The following is a 15,802-nucleotide window of genomic DNA, read 5'->3' as shown; positions in this document are numbered from 1 at the left end:
AGTAGAAGACAGCAAAAACATGCCTCTGTTATTGAAGAGCTCTAGCTCTGGTATGGAAAACAGACAAGTAAACAAATGGTTGGGAGCTCTGGTAGCGTAGTGCCTACGACACTTGACTGCTAACCAGAAGGCTGGAGGTTCAAACCCACCAGCCACTCCTTGGAAGAAAGCTTGGGCAATCTACTTCTGTAGTGATACTGCCTCAGAAACCCAAGGAGGGGTTGCTATGAGTTGGGTCCGACTCGACGGCACATGACAACAACAACAACATACTCAATAATCCCTCTACCTCTCTTGGCCCTCCAACACCTTTTCACTCTTCCTGGTTCTGTGCCATCTCCATGGCGTTTGATATGTTTGAACCCACTGTTGTGGCTATTGTGCCAATCCATCTCACATAAGATAATGAAAACCTGGTATTCATTCAGTAATTTTTGAGGCCCTCCTGAATAGTGGCTAAGGCACTTGACTGCTAACCGGAAGGCTGGTGGTTCAAATCCACCAGCCATTCCTCAGAAGGAAGGTTGGGCAGTCTACTCCCATAGTGATACTGCCTTGGAAACCCAAGGAGGGGTCACTATGAGTCAGGTCCAACTCAATGACACATAACAACAACAACATGATAGAGAAGAAAAATAAATTTTTCATTCAATAAATATTTATCAAGAGAATACTGTGTGCTTGGCATTGTTCCAGAATAGACAAAACAGATAGTCTAAGCCTTATGAACATTAAACCTACATAGAATGGACAAATATATGAACTTATAGTATGTCCAATGATGACAAACAAGCTAAAGGAGAGAGGGACTGCTGGGATTGGGTGGGGAATTTTTACTATGTATATAGGGTAGCCAAGGAGACCCGGTGGCACAACAGTTAAGCGTTCAACTGCTAACCAAAAGGTTGGTGGTTTTAACCCATCCAGTGGCTCTGCTGGAGAAATAGCTGAAGATCTGCTATCATAAAGATTACAGCCTAGGAAACCATATGGGGCAGTTAGTTCTATTCTGCTATATGAGGTCAGTATGACTCAAAATTAAATCAATGACACCGAATCACAACAAAAACAAATAGAGGGTAGCCAGAGACTCTCAGGCAGCAACTTGAAAAATGAGGGGAGCAAGTCATGTAGATGTGTGGGGAGAGAAAATTCCAAGCAGATAGAACAGCAACTATAAAAGCCTTGAGCAGTCGTGTGACTGACTGGCATGTTCTAAGAACATCAATAAGGTCAGTGTGGTTAGATCAGCAAGAATAAAGAGAATACTAGAGATGAGGGCAGGAAGGAAGCAGAAGCCAGACCCTACAAGGTCTTATAGGCCTCCCAAGAACTTAAGTTCTGCTTCTGAGAAAGATGGAAAGACACTGGAGAGTTCTGAGCAGAGGAAAGGCTTATTCTCACTTTTGTTCCAAGAAGAACACTTCAGCTACAAGAGTGATACACACTTGGAGAAGGGATGGAGCTGATGCAGTAATTCAGTAAGGCACAATTGTGGCTTGGAACAGGGGTCCCATTTTAAAGCTTTTCCTGACCTCCAGGCTACACCAGCGGCTCCTTCTGTGTGGTACCAAAGCCCTGATGCAATACTTCCTTAAAGTACTTCTCAAACTGCTTTGTAACCATTTGTTTGTTTGTTGTTGTTGTTGTTGTTGTTGTTGTCATAGCTTCCACATATATTTACCTAATAAGTGATGGATAAATGAATGATGAATAAATTCTCATGGCACCAGTAGAAGCTGTTAGACCATTTCCCTGGGATGATTCTGTTGTTGTTAGGTGGCATTGAGTAGGTTCCTTGGTATTAGTGCATATATTTGAATAATAGTCATAGTAACTGGTCTTCCTTGTAGTCCTATGGAGGTTATCCTATCACTAACAGCATTGTAGGAGCTCTGGTAACATAGTGCCTAAAGCACTTGACTGCAAACCAGAAGGCTGGCAGTTCAAACCCACCAGCCACTCCTCAGAAGGAAGGTTGGGCAATCTACTTCCATGGTGATACTGCCTCGGAAACCCAAGGAGGGGTCGCTATGAGTTGGGCCTGACTTGATGGCACATAACAACAACACAACAGCATTGTAGTTCAGCATAGATATTGAAATGTTCTTTGTGGTGATGAATACAATACCATTCCTTTCAAATTGTCATTCAATCATGGTAGAGTATTTGATTGTCTGTTTCAGAATGGCCAATTCCAGTCCATTTCAGCTTACTAATGCCTAAGATACTGATCTTTATGTGTTCCATTTCATTTTTGACAATTTCCAATTTTCCTAGATTGATACTTTGTTTTCAGCTCTTTCCTCTCATTTTGAGTCTTGCTACATCAGAAAATAAAGGTCCTGAAAGCTTCACTCCATTGAGGTCACTAAGATCAAGTCTAGTCTATTTTGAGGAGGCAGCTCTTCCCTAGTCCTATATTGAATGCTTTCCAAAGAGAAAGGATAATCTTCTGGCACTATGTTAGACAATATTCTGGTGTTATTTGTAAGGTTTTCACTGACCAAGTCTTTCAAAAGTAGAGCACTAGTTTCTCCTTCTAGTCTGGCATCTCCACTGAAACCTGTTCACCCAGGTGACCCTGCTTCCAGCCTCACAGCCACATGCAAGCCACCACAGTAGACAGATGACTGGTGGGGTATGACTGTGTAATTCTTTATTAGGACAAAATAGTTAATTAGGGTTTGTCAGAAAGTATTGGTTTCTGCCAACACAGCATCTCATTAACAAATGGGAATGGCCATTAATCATTTACAGTGATGGTGAAGAGCAGCACTGGAGAAAAAGATGCCTCCTAGGAAGCAGGGTTTGGGATTGCAGAGAGGGAGGAAGAGAGAATTTTGCTGACTGCAAAGAGCCTGCCTCTTCTCTTGCTACAATAACCTATTGGTGATAAGTTGTTAGATCACTAATATGCCTGTCTGTGTATGCATGCTTGCACACAGTTTCATGTGTGTTTGTACTTTTTTGTATATATATATATATATATAATGCACCTTTGTATAAGTAAGTACAAATATAAATGACTTAAGAAATCAAACTCAGAGAATTCAGAAGGCTACAATTAACACTCCAGAAGACTGAAGGCTCAGCAGAACCCTTGCTGTTGGAGGATGTGCAAATGTGGGGAAAGCTTGCATATTCTCCTTGTTCATTTCTAGCTTGTAGGCTGTTACTTTCTACTTGCATTTGCAAGCCTATTACATGCTTGAAAACCACCTCCCAGTAAGCAGAACATATTTTGTATGTGCCATTACTGCAATCAAGTCTGCTGGCCTGTCTTGGTACCATGCCCTGCCTCTGATTAAGCTGCATGTGTTATGAGGCTTCATAAGGGGTAAATATGGTGGCAAATGTCATGCTTGCCAGAGATGGAATCGTAATGATAACATTCCTTCACTCCTTTTTTTTTTTTTTTTTAATAACTTTTTTATTGTGGTTTGGGTGAAATTTTGGGTGAAAAGAAAATTCATTTTCTATTCAACAGTTCACACACATTTTGTTTTGTGACCCTGATTAGCACCCCTGCATGTAACAGCTCTTTTTCCACCTCCTCCCTGTGGCTACCCTTTCCCTGTGTGTTTCTTGCCTATGTGATCCCCCCCATCCTACCTTTCTCCCTGTGCAAATGCTATCCTTCCGACCTCACATGGCTGATTGTTCTAAGGAGTGTATTTTCCTGGTTTAGTTGCTCAGCTTGTAGTCCTGTCTATTGTTGGGCTGAGAATTAAGACAGAGGAGCGAGGCCAATTCCAGGCCTGAAGGGTGATTCGGGGCCATAGTTTCAGGGGTTTCACCAATTTCTATCCAATCAGTAATACTGGTCTTTTTTATGTTTTTATTTTATTATTATTTCTTTAATTTTGTTCCACATTTTTTCTCCCACTGTATCCAGGATCTCTAATTTTGATCTCTTTCTGAGTGGTTGGCATTGGTAGTTGGACACCATTTAGTTCTTCTGGTCTCAGTGACATATAAGCTGAGGTTCTTATGGTCCGTTAGCCCTTTGGACTGTTTCCATTCATCTTTGATTTTCTTCACTCTTCTTTGCTCTGGATGACGAGAGACCCATAGTTGCATCTCAGATAGCTGTTTGTAAGCTTTTAAGACCCAGTCACACTATTCACTGAAGTGGGGTTTGGAACAGTATTTTTGTGTACTCTGTTGTGCCAATTGTGCTTGTAAAGCTAACAGGGGACAAAGACAGGATAACTTCTTAGCCACAACTAAGCACCTTGAGGGAGTAAGTCACTGGGCCAGTGGGCTTGGGACAATGGCTGTAGAGGACATCAAGCTCAGTATTCCTTTACTCTTGATAGTGCTTTGAACTTTTGCGTATTGTTACATTTTCAAGTTTACTATGTCTATCAAAGATAAGAAAGGTGTTGTTACTCTCATTTAAGCAAGTGGAAACTGAAGCACTTTTAAAAGTCTCTCTGGATAATTTAAAAATTAAATCAGGATTTTTTTTTTTTTTTTTGGTCATTTATAATATATGAGGCCCTTACACTAAGAATTTCGAAACACACCTGGGAAGTTAAGACTAATAAGAAAAAAACAATAAATACTCATTTAGAGTGGTCCCTGTGGTATATGAAGGAGCTCTGGTAATCCAGTGGTTAAGGAATTTGGCTGCTAACCCAAAGGTTTGTTTCTATCTCCATTGGAGCTAGATGAGATAGTCTGCTTCCATAAAGATTTATAGCCTTGGAAACCCTATGTGGCAGTTCTACTCTATCCTAGAGTGACACTATGGATCAGAATCAATTTAATGGTAGTGAGTTTGGTTTGATATGGGGTATGATGATCACAGAAGCATCCTAGAGAAGACAGGTTTCAGAAACATCTGCAGGTATTTGAAATAGAGTGATTGACTTTTGGGATTGGTTACATAGGGGTTGGGAGGCTAAAAGGATGGTTAGTAATTATGGGAAGCAGCTACCACATTTAGTGCTGAGGGAACTAGTAGAATAAGTAAACTTTTAAGCATAGATGCTTGGACTGTTGTGGAGGCATGACCCAGTTGGTGCTCAGACTCCCGAGGGGAGCATAGCCAGGTGGTGGCTGGTATCTCAGAAGAGGAACAGCTGTTTAGTGCTGGAAAATGCTGTAGACTGGAGCCTGTGCTTCTTTCACAGTAATATGGATAGGAATGGTCAGCAGGAACAAAATCCCTGTTCCTTTCTTCCACAGTCCAATCCCTGGATGCTGTCTATCATTGGCATAATCTTACCATCAGTGAGTTGGCATGAGTCTTTGGAAAATGTAGTTTTCAGAGTCCCAGCACCAGCTACACAAAACAGAATATAGAAAGTTAGACTAAGTGAAAATAAGTTAATCCAGGTATATATATAGTTGAGACCCAGATAGGTGGAGTGAGCCTCTGCAGATTACAGGGTATCAAGGACAGTGAGTGCTTCCGAAGAGAAGGGAGGGGCTTTCTGTGTGGCTAAGGTAGCTGAGGATCAGTGTGGAAAATCTCACATGTCAGTAAAGGAGTTTGGGTTTTAATCAACCGATTGTTTAAAAAAAAATTAAAAGAGAGATATGATGTCATCTTAAAGTAATTTAGATGACATATATGATTGTTAAGAGCAGGAGAAATTACATCAGGGACTCTTAAGCTATAATTTGTGCTAGAGATGAAAAGACCTAAACTTGATAAGAAATGGAAAAGACAGGAGAGAATCATCATGAATGAAATGGCAAAACTAAAGTTTTTTAATAAGGAACACCATACTGTACACATTATTCAGTAGTTCACATTTTTTCAGGTCTGTGGAATTATCAATCAATGTATTAGTTGATGTAGATATAGACTTAGAAATGGAAATATTGATGTATAGATATATGAAAAGTTACATAGTAGTGCTTATAATGTCTTCTCATTTTTATTGAAAAAAAGGAAATGCCTTGTAGATATATGTACATATATATGTACATATTGATGTCTAATATATATATTTATGGTATATAAGGAAAGCATATGGAGGAAAATATGCCAAAATATTCTAAATATAACAAAGTGTTAATATTCAGGGAATTTGATTGGAGAATGGCATTGGAGACTGCTATCTTTTTATTTATGTACCATATCATTTGTTGTATATTGTATATATCATATATCATGTATTGTTTGACTTGAAAAAAGGAACATGTAATATTTTTATAGCTTCACAAATCTAATAAAGCAAAAATAGAATGGAAGGAGAGACAAAAAAAGAAAGTGGAAGAGGAAAAACAGGAAATAAGTGAGAATTGTCATAGGTTCTTAGCCTGAAATATTATTGACAGAGTTAGTAAATAAATATGCATCAATCATCTACTATGTGCCTGGAATCACTTTAGGCCTAGGACAGAATTGTAAGCATGACAGGAGGGACATTTACCCCTAAAAATTCATATTCTAGTCAGGAAGGAGGGTGGAGAAGAAAATGGATATTAAATTTAAAAAAATAAGATAAGTTCAGATACTGTTATATATATAAAGCAAATATGGTAGGGTTACTTAGGGGTGTAACACTTGGTTTTAACCATTGGTTCATTCAACTAATATGTATTGAGTGTCTACCATGTACCAGGTCCTATTCTGGCTGAGACACAGAGCAGTGAGGAACAACAGCAGCAACAATTGCAACAAAAGTCTCTGCTTCCAGGGAGCTTACACTCTAGGAGGTAGGACAAAGGGAAAAAAATATGAGGAGGAGAGAATAGAAAAGAATGGAGTATAATTTCATACAGGTGAGTTGGTGGGGAGGTAACGTCTAGTTGAAGGGAAGCCAAAACACTAGAAAATGCAAAAAATTAACAAGGTTGAATTCAAGGGATACAAAGAAGAACAAATAGTGGGTATGTTGTGTAGAACATTTAAGATGTATTAAACACTTTGGATTTTATTCTGGCTCCAATGAAAAGCCATTGAAGAGTTTTTAGCAGGGGAGTGACTGATCTGATTTCAGATAAAATTACTCTAGCAGGTCTATGAAGGATGGTACATAGCATATATTAATAAAGTCAGAAGTTTAGTAGGTGGCTTTTGCTGACATTCATGCCCTGCCCCAAAAAAAGGCAATGTGGATTAGGATACTGGCAGTGGAGATGGTGATAAGTGGATGGATGTCATATGTATTGTAAAGGTAGGTTCAGTAGTATTTTTTGATGAGTTGGATATTGTGTGTGAGATGTGAGGAACTAAGGATATCTTTAGTAGTCAGTGGAGCTCTGGTAGCATAGTGCCTAAGGCATCTGACTGCTAACCAGAAGGTTGATGGTTCAAGACCACCAGCTTCTCTGCAGAAGCAAGACTAGGCAATCTACTTCCATAAAGATTTACTGCCACGGAAACCCAATGGAGGTTGCTATGAGTTTGAATCGACTCAATGGCAGTGTTTTTTTTTTTTTTTTTGTTATTGTCAGTAATCAGCATTAATGTAGGTTGTGTTGTGGCAACAAACTACCCCTAGATCTCAGAGGCTTAGAATAAAAAGTTTATTTCTCATCAACACTTCTTGGGTTGGTTAGTAGCTCGCCTTTGTTTATTATCGTCCTCACTTCTAGCACATGAGATGACAGTGTGACCACTAATTGGAACATTGCTTGTTGCCGGTTCTGAGGGAAAAAAACAGAAATATTATACTGGGAACAGTTACGTGTTTGGCTTGGAAATGACACATATCACTTCTTCTCAAAACTCACGGGCTAAAACTAATCATGTGGCTCCACATACCACAGGTGGCCAAGAAATATGATGCCATCATTTATCAGTGAGGCAAAGGACCAGAAATACCTAGACAGCAGCACTAATGACTACATGATGTATTCTAGTTTTGGGGTGGATGTTAGTAACATTATCTAAGTGAGGATGCCTGAGGGGAGGGGGCTTGAGGAAGGGAAGTCATTATTTCTGTTTTAGCCATGTTTGGTTTTATAGCCTGTGAAGTGGGTATGTCAAGATGACTGTTAGAAATCTGAGTCTAATGATCAGAGGAAATCTCTGACTAGAGATAAATATTTGAGCATCAACAGCATATATATGATATTTAAAGTAATGGAATTCATTGCAATGGATTGTAGTTGGAATAAAGATAATGGCCAAAGAAAGACCCAACGACTCTAACCAGATACAGGTCTTATATAGGAAAAATCAACAAATACAATTGATACCAACCAAAACCAGCTACCAGAAAGTAAATTCTGACTCATGGTGACCCCATGTGTGTCAGAATATAACTGTACTCTATATAGAGTTCTCAATGGTCCAATTTTTTTTTTTTGGAAGTAGATTTCCAGACCTTTTTTTTAAGGTACATCTGGCTAGACTCAATACTGCAACCTTTCAGAGAACTGAAAAAAAGATTTTGTGATGGTAGACAGAGACACAGAAGAGTTTGGACTTTTAAAAGCCTCCAGAAGTAAATCTTGCAAGAAGAACAGTGTACTGCAAGGTAAAGGGAAATGACAATTAGTCATTGGTCCTAATTGTTGTGGACAACTTCACTTGTGTGGCATAGGTAAGAAACTAATTTGATGTGGGTTGAGGAACATATGGTAAGTATAGTATTGATAACAGCAGGTATAGACAATTCTTGGAAGAGTTTTGCTGTAATAATGGCAGAAAAATGGATCAGTGAAGGACATAGTTTCAAGAAGTTAGGAGACAGGAGGGGAAGTTGGCTTTGTGGGGTAAGATGGTGATTTTGTCTTTTGAGATAATTTGACAACAGAAGCAGTAAAGTGAAGAATACTCAGATATTGGTTGGGAATATGAATTCTGAACATAGAAAATCAGAGCTGGCATAAATATTTAGGAGCCCTCTGCACAGAGGAAAGGGTGGCAACTGTAAATGTACATGAGCTCTGATAGGAAAATATGTGGAGAAAACAGGTGCAGAGATCAAGGTTGAGCCATAGGGTACATGATACATTCATAAAATAAAGAGAAAAAGGAATAACTAGATAAGAAAACAAAATGGATAACCAAACTATGGTACATATAAACAACAGAATACTATGCAACACTAAAAAATACTATAGAATCTGTGAAACGCCTCATAATGTGGATGAACCAAAACCAGGTTTTGGAGGACATTATGCTGTGTGAAATAAGCCAATCATGAAGGACAAATATTACACTAGTCCACTACTGTACAAAGTCAAGGAATGGTTTACACATGGAAGGAAACTTTCTTTTTTGGTTACTAGGAATGGAAGGGGAAGGGAGGGAAAATTGCTAGATAGGTAAGAGATAAGTATTGATTTGGGTGAAAAGAAAGCAATATACCCAAAGTGAATAAACAATAAAATAACACTAGGGAAACAGAAGACATAGAAAACTTTCTATGTATCTCTTTCACAAGAGATACAAACAACAAAGGTAAATATTTTTTACATATACAACACAGCATTATCAGTAATAATAAATATTCATCTACAAGTGGATACATAGGTAGACAGGCTAAAGGTTAAGGTATGCCTAGGTAAAAGAGACCCATTAAGCTGAATAAAATAAATCAGTAATAGAAGGACAAATATTGCATTAATCCACTATTGTAAAAAATCAAGGAATGGTTTACATATGGAAGGAAATTTTCTTTGTTGATTACCAGGGAGATGATAAATATAAGTTCAGCAGAAGATATTTCTACATATGTATTTGTCTGTGCTATAAGAATGTCTATATATATAATAGAGCTAACAGGGGACAAAGTTATGATAACTTCTTAGACACAGCCAGCTACCCTGAGGGAATGAGATTTTGGACTTTTGGGCTCAGGACCATGGTTGTGGGGGACATCAAGCTCAAGTGGCATAACATACTACACAAAAACATTTTTCTACATCCTACTTCAGTGAGTAGTGACTGGGCTCTTAAAAGCTTGCAAGTGGCCATCTAAGATATAACAATTGGTCTCTCCTCATCAAGAGCAAAGAAGAATGAAGAAAAAAAAAAGACTCATGGAAACAATTATTCCAAGAGACTAGTGGACCATGCAAACCTCAGCCTACATGACCATGAGACCAGAAGAACTAGATGATTCCTGGCTACCACTGCCAACCACTTGGAAGGAGCAGTACAGAATGGGAGAAAAATGGTGGAGTAAAACTCAAAATCATAAAAAAAGGACCAGGCTTACTGGTCTGATAGAGACTGGTGAAACCTCTAACCAAAACAATGGCTTCTAGTCATCCTTCAGGCCTGGAATTGATGTTATTCCTGTGGCTCTCAGCCAAACAACAGACAGGTATATAGAGTGAACATTTACACCAGTTAGGTACACTCCTGAGAACAATCAACCATGGGAGATCGGAAGGACAGTATTTGCACAGAGAGATAGTTCAGGGGGCAAGAATGCATAGGTAGGAAGGACATGGGGAAAAGATAGCCATAGGGAGGAAGTAGGAAGAGAACTGTTACATTATGGGTATTGCAGTCAATGTCATGAAACAAAATATGTGTGAACTGTTGTATGAAAAATGAGTTTTCTCTGTACAATTTCATTCAAATCACAATAAAAAAGAAAACAGTTTGACTAAATTTTATGCCATAAAAGTCAAGGAAATAGACTTTCAATACCTTTTCAAGAGAGTTGTCTTCAAGTTATATGTTTTCAAAAATATGTAGACACATTCGTATTTTGAGGTCAATTTTGCAGTAGACTCTACTGTCCTTAATTAAATATGTAGTCTAAGAACCATGGAACACTTACAACGGTGGTTTTCTGCCACTTCAAATCAGTGAAGTTGATGTTCTTTGCTTTTCTATTCATTTTGTTTTTGTTACTTCTCATTGTTTAGAAAGTTGTTTTAGAGCTGACAGAGATATTATTAGTGTTATATTCATGACTGTCTTTTTTTCCTCTTCTTCCAATTCCTTATCTTTCCTCGTCATCATCAGCAAAATCATCACAATCAGGCTTATTAGACTAATTGTTTATGGTACTTAAGAGTTTGGTTAGAAGTATTTTTTTTTTTTTTTTTAGTTAGAACTCCTGAAGGACATGCATTTCAGTATGGCCGGACATATTCACAGCATTTTGTACGTTGAGTATTTCTTGAGTGCTTACTGCCATTATACCTGCCTTAAGTCCTTTCAGTTCAATTTCCTAGGAATGATCACTAATAATCAGGAAGGAAAAGAAGTGCTTAGAGGGAAAACAAATTTTAAGGCCACAGATGTGTGACACCACTACAATAAGTTTGCAGAAGTTTCTTCTCTATTCAAGTTAGTTAGTTGTAAGAAGTATATATGGAGGAATAGCCAAAGAATAAAGATGCAGGATAAAATGGAGATATTGTAATATCAAAGGGGATAAAAATGAACTGTCCCTTTAGTCAGGAATAGTGTGGTCTTGTGATGTCACTTGTCTGGAGTATGACTTAAGGAGCTCTGGTGGTATAGTGGTTAAGGCATTTGGCTGCTAACTAAAAAGGTCTGTGGTTCAAACCCACCAGTCACTGTGTGGAAGAAAGATGAAGAAGTCTGCTTCTGTAAAGATGTACAGCCTTGAAAACCCAATGGGGGTCACTATGAATCAAAATAGACTCAATGGTAGTGACTTTGATTTGGTTTGGTTGGAGTGTGACTTGACTTATTCTCAGTTCAGGTGTTAGGTGCTTTGGTCACTGAGTGTCTGAACTATTATTAACTGTGTTTAACCATCCTGGTACATTGGCTTAGTGTTAAATAAAAGATTCCTTTGAGCTCGAGCTCCTGCACTGCCCCATATCAATCCCAAACCTATACCTGGAGTTTGAGAATTTATTATTCTCGTTCCTGGTAGAACTTTGTGCTACTGAAATTAGAAATTCTCTCTAAACATCCATTCCCCTCTCTTAACATGTCGTACCTGTGATGAAACAGGTTAATACTGGAGACTAAAAAAAAAAAAAAAAAAAAACAAGCTCACTGTCATGAAGCCAATTTGACTCAAAGTGACACCTCCTTGGGTTTCCAAGGCGGTATCTTATGGAACTAGATCGCCAAACTTCCTTCCAAGGAGTGGTTGGTGGGTTTGAATGTCCAGCCTTCTGGTTAGCAGTCAAATGCTGTAGGCACTATGCCACCAGAGCTCCTACTGGAGACTATTCTATATTTAAATAGTGATTTTAGAACTACAAAGTCATTGTATCTGAGATGGGATTCTCATTTTGCAGGTACTTGGGCAACAATTTATTATTTTTCTTAACAATTAATTCTTTGCCTAGGCATTAGAGAACACTCATTAGGAAAAGAATCATTTGTGGAAAGCTTAGCCCCAGGATAGTGTGTCTTATTGAGAGCGACTTCATTTGTTGATGACTTAAGATCACTAATAATACATTAATGTTTTTAATTGGTAGCTATTTGGATGAAATTTTTGACCTAAGTTCCTTAAAGAAATATAACCTTGCTTTTCTTGGGATGATCATTTCCTTGGATTCCAAATCAATGAATATTTTTTAGTTTTCATCTTATTTAGCAGCTTTACCACACTTGATGTTGAGTCTCTTCTATTAAAGATGATGTATTTATGGAGAGTCTACTGTAGACATTCCTTTTATTGTGAAGGTTTCTATGGCTTAGCCATTGGTGATACTGCTCTATCCTAAATTTTCTCCCACCTGCCAGTACAGTTTTTCTCAAAGAGTTCTTTGGGGGGGGGGGTGTCTTCCAGCATCTTTACATACTGGAGTACAGAGGATTCCCCAAAAAATTGACTTTTTGAGCCTAGCCAACAATTAAACTTTAGGGATATAGTCTACATTCATAGACAGCTTCAAAAGCCATTTGTTTGATGACTTCTAAATATGTACTTCAGTATATGCTTGCATAAGGAGCTCTGGTGTCACAATGGTTAAGCATTCAGCTGCTAACTGAAAGATTGGCAGTTTGAACCCACCTAGAGGCTCTTGGGAGAAAGAATTACTTCTATAAAACCATATGGGGCAGTTCTATCCTATCATATGTGGTCACTATGGGTTGGAATTGACTTGATGGCACCCAACAACAATATACTTACATATCTAACTACATATTTAATCTTGATGACATACTAGAAATTCGAACTTATTATGTCTAAATCTGAATTCATAATTAGTCTCTCTCTCTCTCTCTCTCTCTCTCTCTATGTATATATATCTTTCTCCCTCTCTTTCCCTTTTCCTCTTTTCCAGCCTCCCATCTCCTTCTCTCCTCCTTCTCTTTAATCTCTGATTCCTCCTACTGTATGTATTATTTCTATCAGTAATTTGATATCTACCTAGTTACCAAAACCAGAGATATAGAAGTCATTCTTCTTTTATCTTTTGTTATGCACTTTCCAAGACCCACTTGTCCCTAAGTTGTGCTGACTTGGCTCATCTCTATCCCATGGCCACCATCTTAGTTCAATCACTCCTCGTTTTATTCTGGATTCCTAACATGGCCTCCTAACTTGTCTTCTCTCTCCCTCTACTGAAGTGATCCCTCTTCCTCATGTTGTTCCTTCTCCTATCTTCTCCCATATTTGTCATTTATTTAAAAGAAATATGGATCATATACCTACTGTAGGACACCAGTGTGAAGAATAAATAGAAGGAAGAAGACATTGGAGTTGGAGTAACTGATAAATTAGGACAAATTAGGAAGATATATTGTACTAATTAATGTAAGACTTTATCTTGATACTGTCTCTCTTGAGAAGAATTCACCATTTTTGCATTAAGTATTCACTGTTTTCCATATATTTTTATGTTATAACATCACTATATGTATATATTTAAATGTGTATCCTTCTAGTAAAATGTAAGCTCCTTAAGGTCAGGACCCATGTCATTCATTACAAAGCCTAATATTAGTAAATTATCTATGGTTTTTTATTGACTAATTGAATAAAATAGAGGCCTATGTAGGACTAGTGGTAACAGAAATGGAATGGAGGAAAAGAATGTGAAAGACTTGTTGATATGGAAGCAAATTGACTTGGTAATATATTGCTTCTAGGGCCAATGAGAAGGGACAGATCAGACATAAGGGAAAGATTATATAAATATTTATAAATTTGAACTTGGGTGACCATTAACAGAAATAAGAAAATTGGGAGGTAGAACTGATGAATTTACCTTTGGACAGGTTGATTTTAAGGTTCTGAAGATAATTTCAGATAGATGAATTATCCTAGGAGACAATTCAGATTTTGTGCCTAAGACTTTGTAGAGAGTTAACTTCTAGAGATAAAGATGTTAGAGTGGGTGAAATTACCAACTGAATGAAAGTGAAAAAGAGAAAGGGGGCCATAATCAGATGCTTGGGAAAAGCACTCATTTTAAGAAATTTGGAAAAAGAGCTGGTGACAAAGGCAGAGAATGAGTCATCAAAGGTAGTAAGAGAACTTTAAAGAAATGAAGCAACATTTGAAAAAATAAAGTGAAAAAAAAAAAAGTAAAAGGAACTTGAAAAATACATGGTCAGGAAAGTCAGGAACAAAGATTTTTGAGAAGGGAGAGCCAGGCATTTGAATAATGACAGCTATTGCACAGATAATGAATGCTCTGAGAACTGAGGCTTACTTACATTTAATTAATAGGACATCAGTAATCTTATTGCAGAATTATTTACTCATGAGTTAAATATGTTTTCTCTTGGAAGCACTAAGATAAAATATAACATTTAGAATGCTGCAGACAAGTGGTAAAAACATCTCTCCTCTGTCATCTGTGGTTAAATAAAATTCCTTTTATTGGTTTTTCTTGGAACTGTATCCTCTAGCCACACAGGCAAGTGGAATCCAATGATAGAAGCCGAAGAGATAAAAGCTAAGTGTTTTGATTTATCTCATTGCCACTTCCAACTTTCTTTGCTCATTATTAGATTTTAAGACCAGTGATAGATTTAAAGTTAGTGATAGAATTCAAGTTGATGCCCTACCTCTTCCTTGTCCTAGATCTAGGGACATTCTGGTCTTATTCTGTCTTGATTTTCTCCCCTTTTCTGTACATTCATGGTTCAAAGAAGAGTAAGAAAGTCCTGGATGGGGCCCGAAATTCTTTCAGTTGCAGCAGGCCATCGTATTTCTATTTTCTCTAGGGAAGCCCAGAAGGAGGCTGGAGAAAAAGGACACCATTGTTCACGTCTTCTCGGATTGAGGTAGATACAAGACACTTGCTGGCAGCAAAGAGTTGAATCTTCATATTAGGCAGAAAATCAAAGATTTTCTAGCTTTATCATGAAAGAAAACTCAGTCCACAAATGACCCCATAGAAATGGGGGAGGCAATGACCATGTTGAGTTGGCACTATGAAAGCTCCACAAACATCCTTGGAAAAGCCTAGAACTATAAGTTTCATTATGTACTATTTTCTTTGTTTATTTATAGAAGCAATTTACTTTCCTTTTAGTGTAAGAATCTCCTTCCAAACAAAAAGCAAACTCACTGCCATTGAGTCGATTCTAATTCATAGTAACCCCCACTGAGTTACTAAGGCTGTAAATCTTCAGGAAAGCACACTACCTCATCTTTCTTCTGCAGAGCAGCTGATGGGATTGAACCACTGGCCTTTTGCTTAGCAGCCAAATGGCATAACCACTCTACCACCAGTGCTCCTTAAGCATCTCTTTAGGAAGCCTTAATGCGATTTCTAATAGAACTTACTTCATGCCAGAGATAAGTAGCTAGATGTAAGAGTGAATGGTTTTTTTCTGCAGTCTTGATTTCCTCCCAGGACATCTATTAGACAGTTGGTAACAGTTGGTACGGAGCAGGAGGAAGGGGTGGAACCCAGGAAGCCAAAGAGAAGAGTGTTCAGCCAGGGGGCAGTTTAAGCATAGGTACTGAAACAAGGC

At 38.0% G+C, this 15,802-nt stretch overlaps 1 protein-coding gene across 1 annotated transcript in view; it reads left to right on the top strand.

Moving 5' to 3' along the window:
* Window positions 1–15,802, top strand: part of NRXN3 (neurexin 3) — a 2,130,901-nt gene that overhangs the window by 571,172 nt on the left and 1,543,927 nt on the right. The gene's annotated exons all lie outside the window — the stretch shown is intronic.

Source organism: Orycteropus afer, unplaced genomic scaffold (genome assembly GCF_000298275.1).
Source record: "Orycteropus afer afer isolate SDZICR_OR568_19922 unplaced genomic scaffold, OryAfe1.0 scaffold00079, whole genome shotgun sequence".
NCBI lineage: Eukaryota > Metazoa > Chordata > Mammalia > Tubulidentata > Orycteropodidae > Orycteropus > Orycteropus afer.
The sequence above is the reverse complement of the archived record's forward strand: the minus strand, read 5'-3'. Positions and strand labels throughout refer to the sequence as shown.